Source organism: Balaenoptera borealis (genome assembly GCF_965194805.1).
Source record: "Balaenoptera borealis genome assembly, chromosome: 14".
Classification (NCBI taxonomy): Eukaryota; Metazoa; Chordata; class Mammalia; order Artiodactyla; family Balaenopteridae; genus Balaenoptera; species Balaenoptera borealis.
The window spans coordinates 41,471,469-41,486,562 of NC_138875.1; the positions used below are offsets into that span (position 1 = coordinate 41,471,469).

The 15,094-nt window shown below is 38.9% G+C and overlaps 1 long non-coding RNA gene across 1 annotated transcript in view; it reads left to right on the forward strand.

The window, feature by feature from the left end:
• LOC309610885 overlaps positions 1–15,094 on the forward strand; it is an 82,222-nt gene that overhangs the window by 45,898 nt on the left and 21,230 nt on the right. The window contains exon 2 of the long non-coding RNA XR_014234204.1: positions 10,970–11,156. This is a non-coding gene — a long non-coding RNA (uncharacterized lncRNA). The remainder of the gene's footprint in view (positions 1–10,969; positions 11,157–15,094) is intronic.

Here is a 15,094-nt window from a genome sequence, read left to right on the forward strand (position 1 = left end):
TTATTTAGCATAATTATTTTAAGATTCCTCCTTGTGTTACATATATCATTACTTCATTCTTTTTATTTCTCAGGAATATTCCATCGTATGGATATATTACAATTTGTTTAACCATTCACCTGTGAGTGGGCATCTGGGTTGTTTCCAGTTTTTGGTTATTACAAATAGAACTGCTATGAACATTTGTGTACAAAGCTTTGGGTGGAACGGCTGGATCATATGGCAGGTGTATATTTTACTTTTTAAGATATAAACAAATTGTTTTCCAAACTGGGTATACCATTCTACATTCTCACCAGCAGTGTATGAGAGTTTAAAGTTGCTCAGTTTACCATCACCAACACTTGTTCCTGTGAATCTTCGTAGTTTTAGCCATTCTAATAGGTGTGTAGTGGTGTCTCTTTGCTATTTTAATTTGTATTTCCCTAATTGCTAATGATGTTGAGCATCCTTTCATGTACTTACTTGCCACTTGTATATCTTCTTTGATGATATCTGTTCACATCTTTTGTCTATATGTTTGTTGGATTGTTTGTACTCTCATATTGGAATTTTGAGAATTCTTTATATATTCTGGATACAAATCTTTTATAAGATAAATGCTTTGCAGGTATTTTCTTCCAGTCCGAGGACTGTCTTTTCATCTCTTAACAGGTTTTTGTTTTCATGAAGTCCAGTTTATCAATTTGTTTTCTTATGAATCATGCTTTTGACATTGTAGCTAAGAAATCTTTGTCTAACCCAAGGTCATAAAGATTTTTCATATATGTTTTGTTTTTGAAGTTTTATCGTTTTAGGTTTTACATTTAGGTCTGTGATACATTTAAAATTAATCTTTGTCTATGGCGTGAAGTATTGATCTAAGTTCACTTTTTATGCATATTCTAGCACCATTTGTTGAAAAGATCCTTTCTCCACTGAATTGCTTTCACATCTTTGTTGAAAGTTAGTTGGCCATATATGTTTGGGCCTTCTTTATAAGCTCTTTAGGCATTTCCATCGATGCATTTGTTTATCTTCATGACAATACCACACCATCTTTATTACTGTAGCTTTATAACACCTTTTGAAATCAAGTAGTGTTAGTCCTTTAACTTTGTTCTTTAAAAACACTTTTTCTATTGTTATTCTAGATCCTTTGCAGTTCCATATGAATTTTATAATCATCTTGTTCTCCTCCGCAAAAAGTCAGCTGGGATTTTGATAGGAATTATGCTGAATCTATAGATCAATTTGGGGAGAGCTGCCTTCTGAATAGTACTGAGTCTTTTGATCCATAAACAATGAGCAGATTTCCAATCATTTAAGTGTTCTTTAATTTTTTCCAGCAATGTTTTATAGTTTCAGTGTATATATCTTTCAATGTATATATCTTTTATCATTGTGTAAAAGATGTTTATATACATCTTTCTTTCATATTTTTGATGCTATTGTAAATGATATTTTATTTCAATTTCCAATTACTCATCACTAGTCTATAGGTACATAGAAATACAATTGATTTTGTACATTGCTTGTATCCTGCAATGTTGTTAAATTCACCTATTAATTCTTGTAGCTTTAAAAAGTATTCCTTAGGATTTTCTACATAGAAAATTATGTCATATGCAAATGAAGACTGTTTTACTTTTTGCTTTTTAAGCCAGATGCCTTTTATTCCTTTTCTTGCCTTATTAAACTGGCCAAAATCTCCTGGGACATCCCACAAATGGGTTTCCGCTTGGAATTTCCCTCCAGTCAGTAAGCTAGGTAAATCATAGGGCTCACCTCATTTGTTTCCTGTTTCTCAGGAATTGCTGTCCACCACTGTGTGATATCCAGTATCTTGAAAACCATTGTTTCATATATTTTGTCTGGTTTTTGCTTTTATTTTTTAACCTTTCAGGTAGAAGGGTAAATCTGATCCATGATGCTTGGAAGTGGAAGTTCTTATGTATTCTTAAAAAAAAAAGAAATTCATTTACAGGCTTTACTTTGATAGTAGAGTTCAATGTTCAGTTTACTTAGCCTAAAATTTATCTTCTCTTTCACCCTTCAGACACCAGACCTGACATTACTTTCACTAAGAGATAGAGTGTTGTAATTAAAAGCTCAGATTTTCTTCCTCTTCATGGGACTTATCAACTTTCTGATATACTATATAGTTTGGTTATTTATTTTATTTATTTACTTTCTGTCCCTCCCCCTCCCAACAAGTGCTGTGAAAAAAAGGATTTTTGTCTGTTTGATTTCTGCTGAGAGTCAGATCCTAGCTTTGCCACTTTTACTAACTGGACAATATACTTCACCTCTCTCTGCCTCAGAGTCATCATTTATAAAGTGGGAATAATAGTGCCCATTCTCAATGTGTTGTTTTGAGGATTAAATGTGTTATGTATAGCACTTAGAACAGTGCATGGAATATAGTAAGTCATTGTTCTTAGAGATGTTACTGAATATTCCTCGCTAGAGATTGGACAGGGTAACAGGAGATGATAAATGCAAGCTCAGCTCTCTCAGGTCAGCCACAAGCCAGTAGCTCTTAACACAGTTTGGATGGGGGTGTACACTGGAATGATCCATTTACGTATGACTATTAGATTATGTGCAGACGTAATAGCTATCCTTTTCTGAATTAAAAAAATTGAACATTGACTATTAAATTAGTAAAAGGGCTCTGATGACCTAAAGGAAGTAAATAGTAAAATTGTATTCTTTGTGACTCTCTGTTTCTCATCAGAAAAGTGGAGATATCTGAAATTCTTGTGTCTAAGTATGTTTTAGAATTCAGATATTTTTAGATTTTAGAAAGAAAAAGGTGCATATGTATTCTATAATACATAGTATGTTACATCCCAGTAGAGCCTGGGGCTGTGCCCTCAAATCCAACACATTAACTCATTTTGCAGCAAAATGTATGGACGTTCACACCAAGTGGATAAATAAAGACTGTAAAAAACCCAGTTTTGGTTCACATTAGGTTTTGCCGCAAAAAGAGTTTCCTGTATACTTAGGAAAATACATTTGGGTTTTCAGAACTTTTAAATTTTAGAATTGTGGATGTAAATTATGGACCTTTTATCATAAGATTTGAGAGAGGATTAAATATATAAAGCACCTGGAATATAATAGGAACTCAATCAGTTATTATTACCATTGTTGTTCATTGCCTCAATATTATTAGTAGGAAAATGTTGTAGTAGGATAGTATTGTAGTAGTAATTATTTCAAGACTGTAAAAGTATGCAAATGAAAACAAAAATAGATAAATGGGATCTAATTAAACTCAAAAGCTTTTACACAGCAAAGGAAACCATAAATAAAATGAAAAGACAACCCACAGAGTGGGAGAAAATATTTGCAAATGATGCAACTGACAAAGGATTAGTCTCCAGAATTTACCAATGGCTCATGTGGCTCAATACCATCAAACAAACAACCTGGACTTCCCTGGTGGCGCAGTGGTTGAGAATCTGCCTGCCAATGCAGGGGACATGGGTTCGATCCCTGGTCGGGGAAGATCCCACATGCTGTGGAGCAACTAAGCCCACGCACCACAACTAGTGAGCCTGCACTCTAGAGCCCGCGAGCCACAGCTACTGAAGCCCGCGTGCCTAGAGACCGTGCTCTGCAACAAGAGAAGCCACCGCAGTGAGAAGCCAGTGCACCACAACAAAGAGTAGCCCACGCTCGCTGCAACTAGAGAAAGCCTGAGCGTGCAGCAACGAAGACCAAATGCAGCCAAAAAATTAATTAATTAATTAAAAAAAAAAACCTCATAAAAACAAAAAACAACCCAATCAAAAAATGGGCAGAGGCCCTAAATAGACATTTCTCCTAAGAAGATATACAGATGGCCAAGGCACATGAAAAGATGTTCAACATCGCTAATTATTAGAGAAATGCAAATCAAAACTACAATGAGATATCACCTCACACCAGTCAGAATGGCCATCATCAAAAAATCTACAAACAATAAATGCTGGAGAGGGTGTGGAAAAAAGGGAACCCTCTTACACTGTTGATGGGAATGTAAATTGGTACAGTCACTATGGAGAACAGTGTGGAGGTTCCTTAAAAAACTAAAAATAGAGCTACCATATGATCCAGCAATCATACTCCTGGGCATATATCTGGAGAAAAACTTGGTTCGAAAGTATGCATGCACCCCAAGGTTCATTGCAGCACTGTTTACAATAACCAAGACATGGAAGCAACCTAAATGTCCATTGACAGATGAATGTATAAGGAAGATGTGGTACATATATACAATGGAATATTACTCAGCCATTAAAAAGAATGAAATGGTGCCATTTGCAGCAACATGGATGGACCTGGAGATTATCACACTAAGTGAAGTAAGTCAGACAGAGAAAGACAAATATCATACGGTATCACTTATATGGAGAATCTGAAAAAAAAAAAGATACAAATGAACTTATTTACAACACAGAAACAGATTCACAGAACCTAGGGAATGAATTTATGGTTACCGGGGGGAAGGGTGGGGGGAAGGGATAGATTGGGAGTTTGGGATTGATATGTATACACTGCTATATTTAAAATAGACAACCAACAAGGACCTACTGTATAGCACACACACACACAAAAAGACTATAAAAGTAAAGCCCTGTTAGAAATGTTACCCAGTTTCCTTGTTCATTCAGGCCAGGTTGAAACTATGGGTGGTGTTTTAGGGAGGGTTTAGATAGAAATAAAGGGACTGGGAAGCCCATTCTTCGTGGTCTTTCACACGTTTACTGGGGGATGAGGCAGAGAGGCTGGTGATAAGTGTACATAGTGGAGGTGAGTAGGAGCTCTAGGTAGCATTGGTTCCCCATATACTGGGAACTGCCTTTTTCCTCCTCCTTTTCCTCCTCCCCTTTCCCCTTCTCCTTCTCCTTCTTTTATGTACTCAGTCTTATGACTGTCATCTCATGAGACAAAGGAAATTACTTTAGCCATGGGCTGGAGGTTGAGGTTCACATGTAGGTGGTGGAAGCCTTGAACAAAGGGTTCTTGATCCTCTGAGAGTAAAGAGATCATTCATTATTGCCTGCATGGGGGAAGGTGAGACTCAAACTTAATATGAGTTTGCATATTAATGAGTCTGCATATTAATATGAATCTGCATATTAATGCTAACACAGCTTTCCAGTTACATTTTGGTCATTCACTGATTCGGTAGCACCTTGTTTTGCTCTTCTTTCCTGGGTTTAGGTAATGAACAAACTGACCAACTTGGGGATTGCTAGGTTGGGGTAGGTTCCTAAGGAAGCTGGTAGACTTACGATTATTCTAGGAGTCATCTTGCCTTAACTGGAGGGTAAGGTGGTTTATGAAGTCTTTCCCCTGATGCCTGGTGCCTCAGAAATATCATAGACTTTGGAGTACTTTGAATCCTACCTACCTCCTCCTTTGTAAGTGTGGGCAAGTCATTTAGCCTCTCTGAGCCTCAGTTTCATGAGATATAAAAATAAAAAGAACAACAGCTTCCTTAGAGTTGTGAGAGTTAAATGTGCAAGTACCTAGTATATTCTCCAGTGCATAGCATGTGCCCCATTAAAAGTAGCTACATTATCTGTATACTTTCTTAATTTTTATCTAGTAAGAACATGCTAAGAATGATCATTTGAAGATTCTTTATGGTTAAAAAATGATGATGAATTGTAACAAATGTGTTACTCTGGTGAGGGATGTTGATAATGGGTGAGGCTATGCATGTGTGGGGACAGAGGGTATATGGGAAATCTCTGTACTTTCTGCTCAGTTTTGCTGTGAACCTAAAACTGCTCGTAAAAAAGTCTATCAAACAGTAATAAAAAAATTATGATGATGTGGTAACTGCAATAGCAGCTGTAGAGATATTCAACATTATACAGTAAAACAGGTTATTTCTCAAATAATTTAGAACATGATGCCGCTGTGGAAAGAACCTGAGGTTCAGTAACAGAATACCTGGCTTCCAGCCTGAGTTTTACTGATTGTATGATCTTGAACAAGTCACTTAAGTGAATTTATCTTTATTGTCAGTAAAATGAGGATTATGATGTAGACTTTGTCTGCCTCCCAGGGCTGATGTGAAGATCAAATGAGGGAATCTATGTGGAAGCATTGTGTAACACTCTAATATGTCATAGAAGGGATAGGGTTTGGGTTTTGTAAACTTATTCTTTTGTTTGCCTTTTTGGCAAAAGGACCCCAGATTCTGATCCAAGGGAGAAGGGTTAATCATAGGATAATAGCCTGCATTCAAACGGAGTCTCCTCCTCCTCATTTCCTGCCAAAGCAACATTTTGGTTAGAGGCAGGGGAATACTGTCACTGAATGCAATGGGAAGAGGATAGGCAGGGAGGAGCCTTTAAAAATGAAGTAAAATGAATAAAACACACAGAAATTCCCTATTTTGCCCTTTCTCATTTAATACCTACCTCATTTCTGGCAATGTATACCTGCTTCCCTCCTCCTGCTGGTGTTTTCATTTATGTAAATTTCTTTATTTCCATTTATATAAATCAAATTAACAGTGTCATTACTTGGAACGTAGAGAATGCTTGCTGCTCTGTGCACTGACCGGGCCAACTTGGCTATTGTAACCCCAGATCATAGTTTTTTCTTCCTGTACTACGTTGTCAAGTGGTTTTACTTTTATTCCAAGTGCTCTCCTTGTTATAATAAGCCCTTGAAAGGTAGCCTAGAGTTTCAGTGACACTGACTTAATTACTAAAAGGCCCTGGGAAAGGCGGCCTGGCACAGTGGCAGGAGCACGGGTTTGGAATCCTCAGACCTGGCTTTGAATCCTGGCTCTGCCACTTGATAGCTTTGTGACATGAAAAGTCAAGTGACCTGTCCGAACCTCACCTTCCTCACATGGAAAGTGAGGATAATACCCCTCTGCTTTTTAGGGTGGTTTATAATGGTTATAAATGTTGGTTTGGCCAAAAAGTTCATTTGGGTTTTATGGAAAAACCCAATAGCTTAGGACAGTACTCAATACAGGGAAGTTTGTTTTTTTATCCAGCTATAGGCAAGTCACGTAACGTTCCTGAGTGTCATTCCACTCAGGTGTGACAAGGGGATCACAGCAATTCCTGTCTACCAGGGTTATTCTGAAAATTAAAAACAATGGAATTAAAGTTCTGGGAAGTGGTGGGAACTGGCTCTTCTTAATGCTGCTTGTTCAGTGGCTGAGTTTGCAGCCAGAAGGACCTGGGTTTAAACCCTAATTCTGCCACTTAGCTCCTTTGAACATCTTCCCCTTAGAAAAATGGAGATAACATCTTCCTTGCATAGTTTTGTGGCGATTAGAGATAATGTATAGAAAACGTCTGGCACTTTGGTAAAACAGCTCAATAGATGCTAGGATTATATTGTAATATGCAGTATAAGTAAATCACTAGGGTTTGATTTGCTAATTCTGATTCTTCCTTTACTGGAAAATATCCAGTAACTGACAGGAATGTTTAAACTTTTAACTCTTGTCTTTCTAGACCTGTGAGCATTGCAGCAATGGAAAAACGGAGTTCTTGATTCAGTTCAAGGAAGAAATGAGGCTGGGCAGATGGCATCTGGTCTGAAGGCGCAGTATGGGGAAAACAGTTCAAAGTTTTTCAGGCTCATGTGACAGTGGCCTCTGTTCTCAGCCTCACACCTAGGAAAGGTCCAATAACCTGAGTCTCTTGGCCTCCAAGGGAATTAAGCTGAGTTTATTCCTGAAGTATAAACTTTCAAACAGTGGCTCTTATTTTTTTTCCCTTTTAGAATATGGTTTGGAACCTGATGCCAAAGCTAAAAGGTTAATTGTATATTGAACCAGAAAGCTAGATAGCTGGTCCAGGTAACTCAAACCAGACATTTTTCTAAAATCTGAACCAATGGATTAAATTTAGTCACATAATTTTAATGGTTTTCTAAACTGTTTTTCTCCCTGTGTAGATCCAATTCAAACGTATAATTGCCAATTAATAGTGCAGAATGTTTTCTGACTTTCAGCTTTGTAGGCCAGCTTGCCTGTAGAAATTATAAGGCCATTGTGTGATCCTCCCTTGTACTCAAAAGAGAGGATCTTTTTGATTCTAGAGTAGAAAGATGATTCCCTTATCCCCAGTTGAGTATCTTATCAGTGGAATGATTGTAAAGTAATAATTACAAAGTTGCTCTGGAATCAAGACAATCAGTTAAAAGACCTCAGTTTCAGGGCACATTGTTGCAACCTGAATAATTTGAAAATGTTGGTATCTAACCAGATCTCAGCTCAATTTACTGCATCCAAATAATGGGTGCATTGGTTTCCTAGGGCTGTCATAACAACGTACCGTAAACTGGGTGGATTAAAATAACAGAAATGTATTGCCTCAGAGTTCTGGAGGACAAAAATCAAAGTGTTGGCAGGATCGTGTTCCCTCTGAAGGCGCTAGGGAAGGGTTTGTTCCAGGACTGTCTCTTAACTTCTGGTAGCCTCAGGCGTCCCTTGGCTCACAGATCATCACTCCAGTCCTCTCTCCTCACGTGGTGTTTTTCCTGTGTGTCTTCACAACATTTTCCCTCTGTGTATGTCTGTTTCTGTGTCCAGATTTCCCCTTTTTATAAGGACACCATTCACATTGGATTAGGGCCCACCCCTAATGCCCTTGTTTTAATTTGATTACCTCTGGAAAGGTAATCTAGAAAAGGTCACATTCTGAGGTACTAGGGGTGAGGACTTTGACATCTCTTTCCTGGGGGACATGATTCACCGCATAATGATGGGCTTGGGTTTCTCACCAAAGAAAGCTTGTGAACTTTTCAGTATTTACCCCGTGACTAAGGGACTCTCTGATAATCTCTCTCTCTCCATCAGATGCATCTCTTAAAGGCATGAAATGTTCACAAATTCCAGGGGCTATAGTTCTTACAGAATTTCTTGTAAGATAAAGAACTGAGAGTTTAGTTGTATGCATGTATGACTTAAAATTTACAGAGTTGGCAAACAAAGATGCTAATGGAAATTTTTTGGTTGACTAAGTACATAAAAATCCATGGTCAATAGAGCAGAGCTAATGTAGAAAAGATTTAAGAGGAGGAGGATTTAAATTGGAGCTTGAAGTGAGGAAAAGAGGAATTTATATTGCTAGAGAGGTTGGGGAAAGTCAGTCTAAAAAGGGAACCATGACACAGATAAAACTTCAGAGAACAGAATGGGCAAGTTGGTGGCCTGGTGGACTTTAGTCAATTAATATTCGCCCTGTGTGTCTATATTCTAGGCCCTTGGAATATCTCAGTGAACAAAATATAAAAATCACTGCCCTCATGGAGCTTATACTCTTGGTGTGTATGTGTGTGTTGTGGGAAGAAACAAAATAAACAAGTAAGTAAATATTAGAAGGTGATAAGTACTTTAGAGAAAGAAAAAAAAATGTATGGTAGGGGAAAGAGGATTGGGAGTTGGGGAGGAGGGTGGTTGCAATTTTAATCAGGCATTCAGAGCGGACCTCACTACGAAGGAAACTGTTGAGCAAAGACTTGAAGAAGGTGAGGGAACCCTATGGCTCTCTGAGGGAGGAACATTCTAGAAAGAGAGAAGCACCAGTGCAAAGGACCTAAGGGAGGAACGTGCCTGAGATGTTTAAGGAACAGCCAGATGGCCTTTGTGATCAGAGCAGGTTGATCAAGGGGGAGAAGAAGGAGACCAGTCCATTGTGAGGACTTTTGTTTTTATCTGTGTGAAACAGGTAGTCTGGGTAGTCGTTACTGAGTTGATGCGGAGGAATGAAATGATATGACTGATGTTTAAAGAGGATCTCCTTGGCTATCTAAGAGGCAAGGTTAGAAGCAGAGAGGGAATTTTGGAGGCCATTAGGTAACCCAGGTAAGAAATAATGGAGCCTGGATCAGGGTAGTAGCTATGAAAGTGTTAAGGAAACAGACTGGATCCTGGATATACGGTTTTCTTGAGGGCTTTCTTACAGCCAATAGGATTTTCTGACAGATTGAATGTGGAGAGTGAGAGTCAAGTGTGACACTGTAACTTGTCTTGAGCAACTGGAAGGATGGAGTTGTCATTAGCTGAGAACAGGAAGCCTTGTAGGGGCAGGATGTTTGTGGGATGGGGTAGGGAGAAACTGGGACTTCCATTTGGGACACAGAAGTTTGAGATGTCTATTAGACATCCAAATGGAGATATTAAACAGGCAGTTGTGTATATAAGTCTGGAATTCAGCAGAGAGGTTGGAGCTGAAAATATAAATTTGAGAGTCTCTGGAATATGAAGACGGGATGAACTCTCCAAGGTTGTGAGTGAGTGATGATAGAAAAGACATCCAAGGACTGAGCCCTGGGACCTTCCAACGTTAAAAGGAGAAAGCAGAAAAAGAGACTGAGAAGGAATAACCAGTGAGGTAGAAAGAACAGCAATAGGATTTGTTTGACTAGCTGAGGGTTAATAATCTGTTGAGACAGGACAAGGGATAAATTGGTAAAAGGACTTGAAGACCAAGCATAGAACCTAGATTTTTTAGATGCTGAAACTAAGGCATAACTTGATAAAAGATTTGTCTAAAATGACTTCATGGTAAATATCTCCTTCTAATCCCAGTCCCTTGATTCAATCAGAATCTTCATGGTTGAGGAAAATTTTGTAACGTGCAAGGTTTAGAGATATGCATCTCACTCTACCATGGAATTCGATAGGAGAGGCTGTTTCATTCTGAGTTGTTCAAAATAACAAATTCTTCATCTACTGTGTGTGTGTGTCTGTGTATGTATTTCTGATCAGTGGTGTTTTAAAGAAGCTTCCACAGAGCCACCAAAGTTAATAGGTCAGTATTACTTTCTTCAAACGTAGTTTTACTCACAAGCTTGATAAACGATAGAGGTTGCAGGCTCAAAAGCCAGACTTAAGGAAAGAGTTCCCTGAATCCTGTTTCTGGTCTCATGCTCTTTTGTTTTTGTTGAGATAATTTGTCTTGCTTGTTGATCTTTGACCCAAGACTTAGGGTTTTCTTTTTTGCAGGATGAAATTAAAGTTTGAAATTAAAGACCAGTAGATTCCAAAGGAGACTGAAATAATATCTTCGGAAATTCAAGTGTGATGTAACAGTATACTAGAGAGGAAGACGTGGAAATTCAACAATATCACACAAGAGAGTTGAAGAATCAGAGGTGGTGGTTTGGCACCTCCTATGACACACAGATCCCAGGTGGGTCATCCCGAACTTGGAAAAAGAGCATGTAGTAGAATTTTCACTAATTTTTGTTTGTGGCTCTAGGGTAATTGCTGACTAAGTTGATGCTTCAAATAAGTAACTAAGTGTTGGCATTTTATAGCCTTTGAAACTTGTTTTTAGACATTTTTTGGTCTTATTTCTCTGTTGCCTTTTTGATCTAAACTCTCAAACTCTTTCAGAACTGAAGGAGGAAATTTAGATTTAACCTCAAGAGTCAATGTTTTGTCTTGTGTCTCCTCTAATATAATACAGATGTGAGGATGGCTGTATTTTACTTGAACACTTATTGAATTTCTGCCTTACTCCTTTCTCTTTCTAATGGGAAACAGTCTAACTCTAGTCCTCATTAAACTCAGAGAATCCAAGCTGTAATCTTGAGAATGTACATGGAGAGAAGATATATTTAGGTTATTTACTTAGATTACAAAGCCTTAAACTGCTTCACTATTTGAGGAAAAAAATCTCCCATCTATGAAAGACAATGAGAAACAAAGAAAAATGTTAAAGATTTAAAAAGTGTTAGTTTAAGAACTGAAAAAATGGCCCTCCAAAATGCTCTTTTCTGACTAGAGTGAGTGTCACTTCATTACCTGGGCAGTCTGTAATGTAGTGAGATGTCCCTTTTGAACACTCTACAATCTAGCTTGACAATGCCTATATTTTCTTTCTTTCTTTCTTTTTTTTTTTAACATCTTTATTGGAGTATAATTGCTTTACAGTGTTGTGTTAGTTTCTGCTGTATAACAAAGTGAATCAACTATACGTATACATATATCCCCATATCCCTTCCCTCTTGCGTCTCCCTCCCACCTTCCCTGTCCCACCCCTCTAGGTGGTCACAGAGCACGGAGCTGTTCTCCCTGTGCTATGCGGCTGCTTCCCACTAGCTATCTATTTTACATTTGGTAGTTCATATATGTCCATGCCACTCTCTCACTTCATCCCACCTTACCCTTCCCCCTCCCCATGTCCTCAAGTCCATTCTCTACATTTGTGTCTTTATTCCTATCCTTTCCCTAGGTTCTTCAGAACCATTTTTTTTTTTTTTAGATTCCGTATATATGTGTTAGCATACGGTATTTGTTTTTCTCTTTCTGACTTACTTCACGCTGTATGACAGTCTCTAGGTCCATCTACCTCACTACAAATAACTCAATTTCGTTTCTTCTTATGGCTGAGTAATATTCCATTGTATATACGTGCTACATCTTCTTTATCTGTTCATCTGTCGATGGACACTTAGGTTGCTTCCATGTCCTGGCTATTGTAAATAGAGCTGCAGTGAACATGGTGGTACATGACTCTATTTGAATTATGGTTTTCTCAGGGTATATGCCCAGTAGTGGGAATGCTGGGTCATATGGTAATTCTATTTTTAGTTTTTTAAGGAACCTCCATACTGTTCTCCATAGTGGCTGTATCAGTTTACATTCCCACCAACAGTGCAAGAGGGTTCCCTTTTCTCCACACCCTCTCCAGCATTTATTGTTTGTAGATTTTTTGATGATGACAATGCCTGTATTTTCTATCTACAAAGCTAGTTCTCCCAAATTGTGCTATTCCAGAGAACTGCACAGACTGTCTGAATATTTCAGCAACTTTGAGGTCACCATCCCAGCTTCCTGTGGCATAAATCTTCTGTAGGTCAGTTGGGCAGAGAAGGGCCCAACTTGTCCAGTGACTGTGATACAGACAATGACACCCAGCTCCTTTGGGCAAAGTGCTACATTTATCTATCAGTACTGATCCAACAATCTGAATTTATTTTTCAGGTTGGTGGCAAATGTATTTAAGAGGGAAAAAATACTTCATAGTGTAGACGTGTAATGTGAGCTCATTTATATGGTTTCGGAATGATTTCTTCAGTGGCCCAGTGACCTGATCTGCTTCAACTAGTCTAAACATGTGTCACAATTATGTTTGTACCCCTCTTTGGATTTATTTGATTAGAGGCTTTCTTGTTGACTTGTGTTACAGGGGAAAATAAGCACGTATCCCTGTCCTCAGACCAGTCACTGGTTTCTTTACTCTGATGGTTGCAACTAATCATGAAACAGTTAGAGCTCTCCAAAGATGGCATGCTGGCCTCTCCTGGGACATAGTGAGCTCTCGGTTGGTGTAGCCAGGGACAGACATGACCCTGGCATGCAGCCAGGTGACTTCATGGCAGGGGTCTTAGAAGGAGACTCATGACTGAAGGAGCGGTTGGTCTAGATGGCTTCCACATCCCCTTCTCACTCCCAGCTGCTTTGATCAGTGCGTTTGATTCAATCCTTTCAGGATTGACAGTATCTGGAGAGCTTGGTTAGTAAATGAACAGTTTGGAGTCATGCTTACATTTGGTCCATTGGGTGCCAGTGAACCAGCTAATAATTACACGTGTACACTGGCCATGGTATGGAGAATCAGGATTCTGTGGGAGGAACATTTAAAATCACTTTTTGTTTTGGCATTGACATTTTCTTTGAAATTTAAATTTTCGATCATGTGCTCATTAGAAATGCTGGGCATCTGATTTAAAAAAAAAAAACAAACCCCCCAAACAACCTATGTTAGCTGGCACTTCTAAAGTAATATATATTTATAAATACATAAGACTATAATAATAAAACTAATGATCATGTCAGCAGTACCACTACTGTGGCAGAATGCAATTTGGTATATCTGGTCAAGAACTATATTATTTTCTAATAAGACAGTAAAATATTTCTATTGTTATCACTATGGTACACCTTACCGTTGTGGAATTATAACAAATCCTCATTTGTTCCGTCCTCCCGATCCTGCCGTGTGTTCCTTGCTTTTCATAGATGTTGCATAACATTTACATGTAAGTTTAAACCTAGAAAGGTGAACTAGAAGGTACTAGAGGAAAGAGTACGGAGCTGTTGGTTCAGATTGTTCTGGGTTCGAAACTCTGCTGTGAAACTCATCAGCTGTGTTGCATAGTTTCCAACTTCTTCGATTCTTTGGAAAAAGACCCTGGGCTTCATGAAATTCTGCTTGATGCACGTCCTGTGTCCAGAGAGACATCTTTCATAAGAGGGACCATTATTCCCAGTTGGGCCTGGGGCATTAGCGGGAACAAGGCGCAACAAAGTAGTTGAGAGGCGACACATCCTTTTTCATCTGTGTTATTGGCTTGTCCCTTGTTCAGTGGTTGATTGGAGATCAAAGGGGGAAGGGAAACCAGGGTGTGCTCAACAACAAGGATCTTGATGTTCTTGAAAGACAGTATTTAGCTCAAATACTTCTGTGTGGCAAAGATGAATGCATATTAGAATTCCGAGAGTTTTTGTCATGACTATAAAGTCTTCTAGTCAGTATTTGTTTGTTTTTCTTTATAGGGCATATCTGAAGAAAGGGCCAAAGAAAGATGGTTTTTATGAAGCTTTGCTCCTTTTGGTGTTTTTCCTGCCTTGTTTTCCTTCCTTACTCCAAGGGCAGCCTTGCTCTATGTGACGTATGACCAGGCAGCCCAGACTTCTTTTTTTTTTAAAGAGTTTTTTTGTTTGTTTGTTTATGTATTTATTTATGGCTCTGTTGGCTCTTCATTGCTGCGCACGGGCTTTCTCTAGTTGTGGCGAGCAGGGGGCTAGTCTTCAGTTGCGGTGCACAGGCTTCTCACTGTGGTGGCTTCTCTTGTTGCAGAGCACAGGTTCTAGGCATGTGGGCTTCAGTAGTTGTGGCACGCCGGCTCAGTAGCTGTGGCTTGCGGGCTCTAGAGTGCAGGCTCAGTAGTTGTGGTGCATGGGCTTAGTTGCTCCACAGCATGTGGGATCTTCCTGGACCAGGGCTCGAACCCATGTCCCCTGCATTGGCAGGTGGATTCTTAACTACTTTGCCACCAGGGAAACCCCAGACTTCTTACATATTCACGTCTGGTGCTACATTCTCCAGTGTGTCTGTAG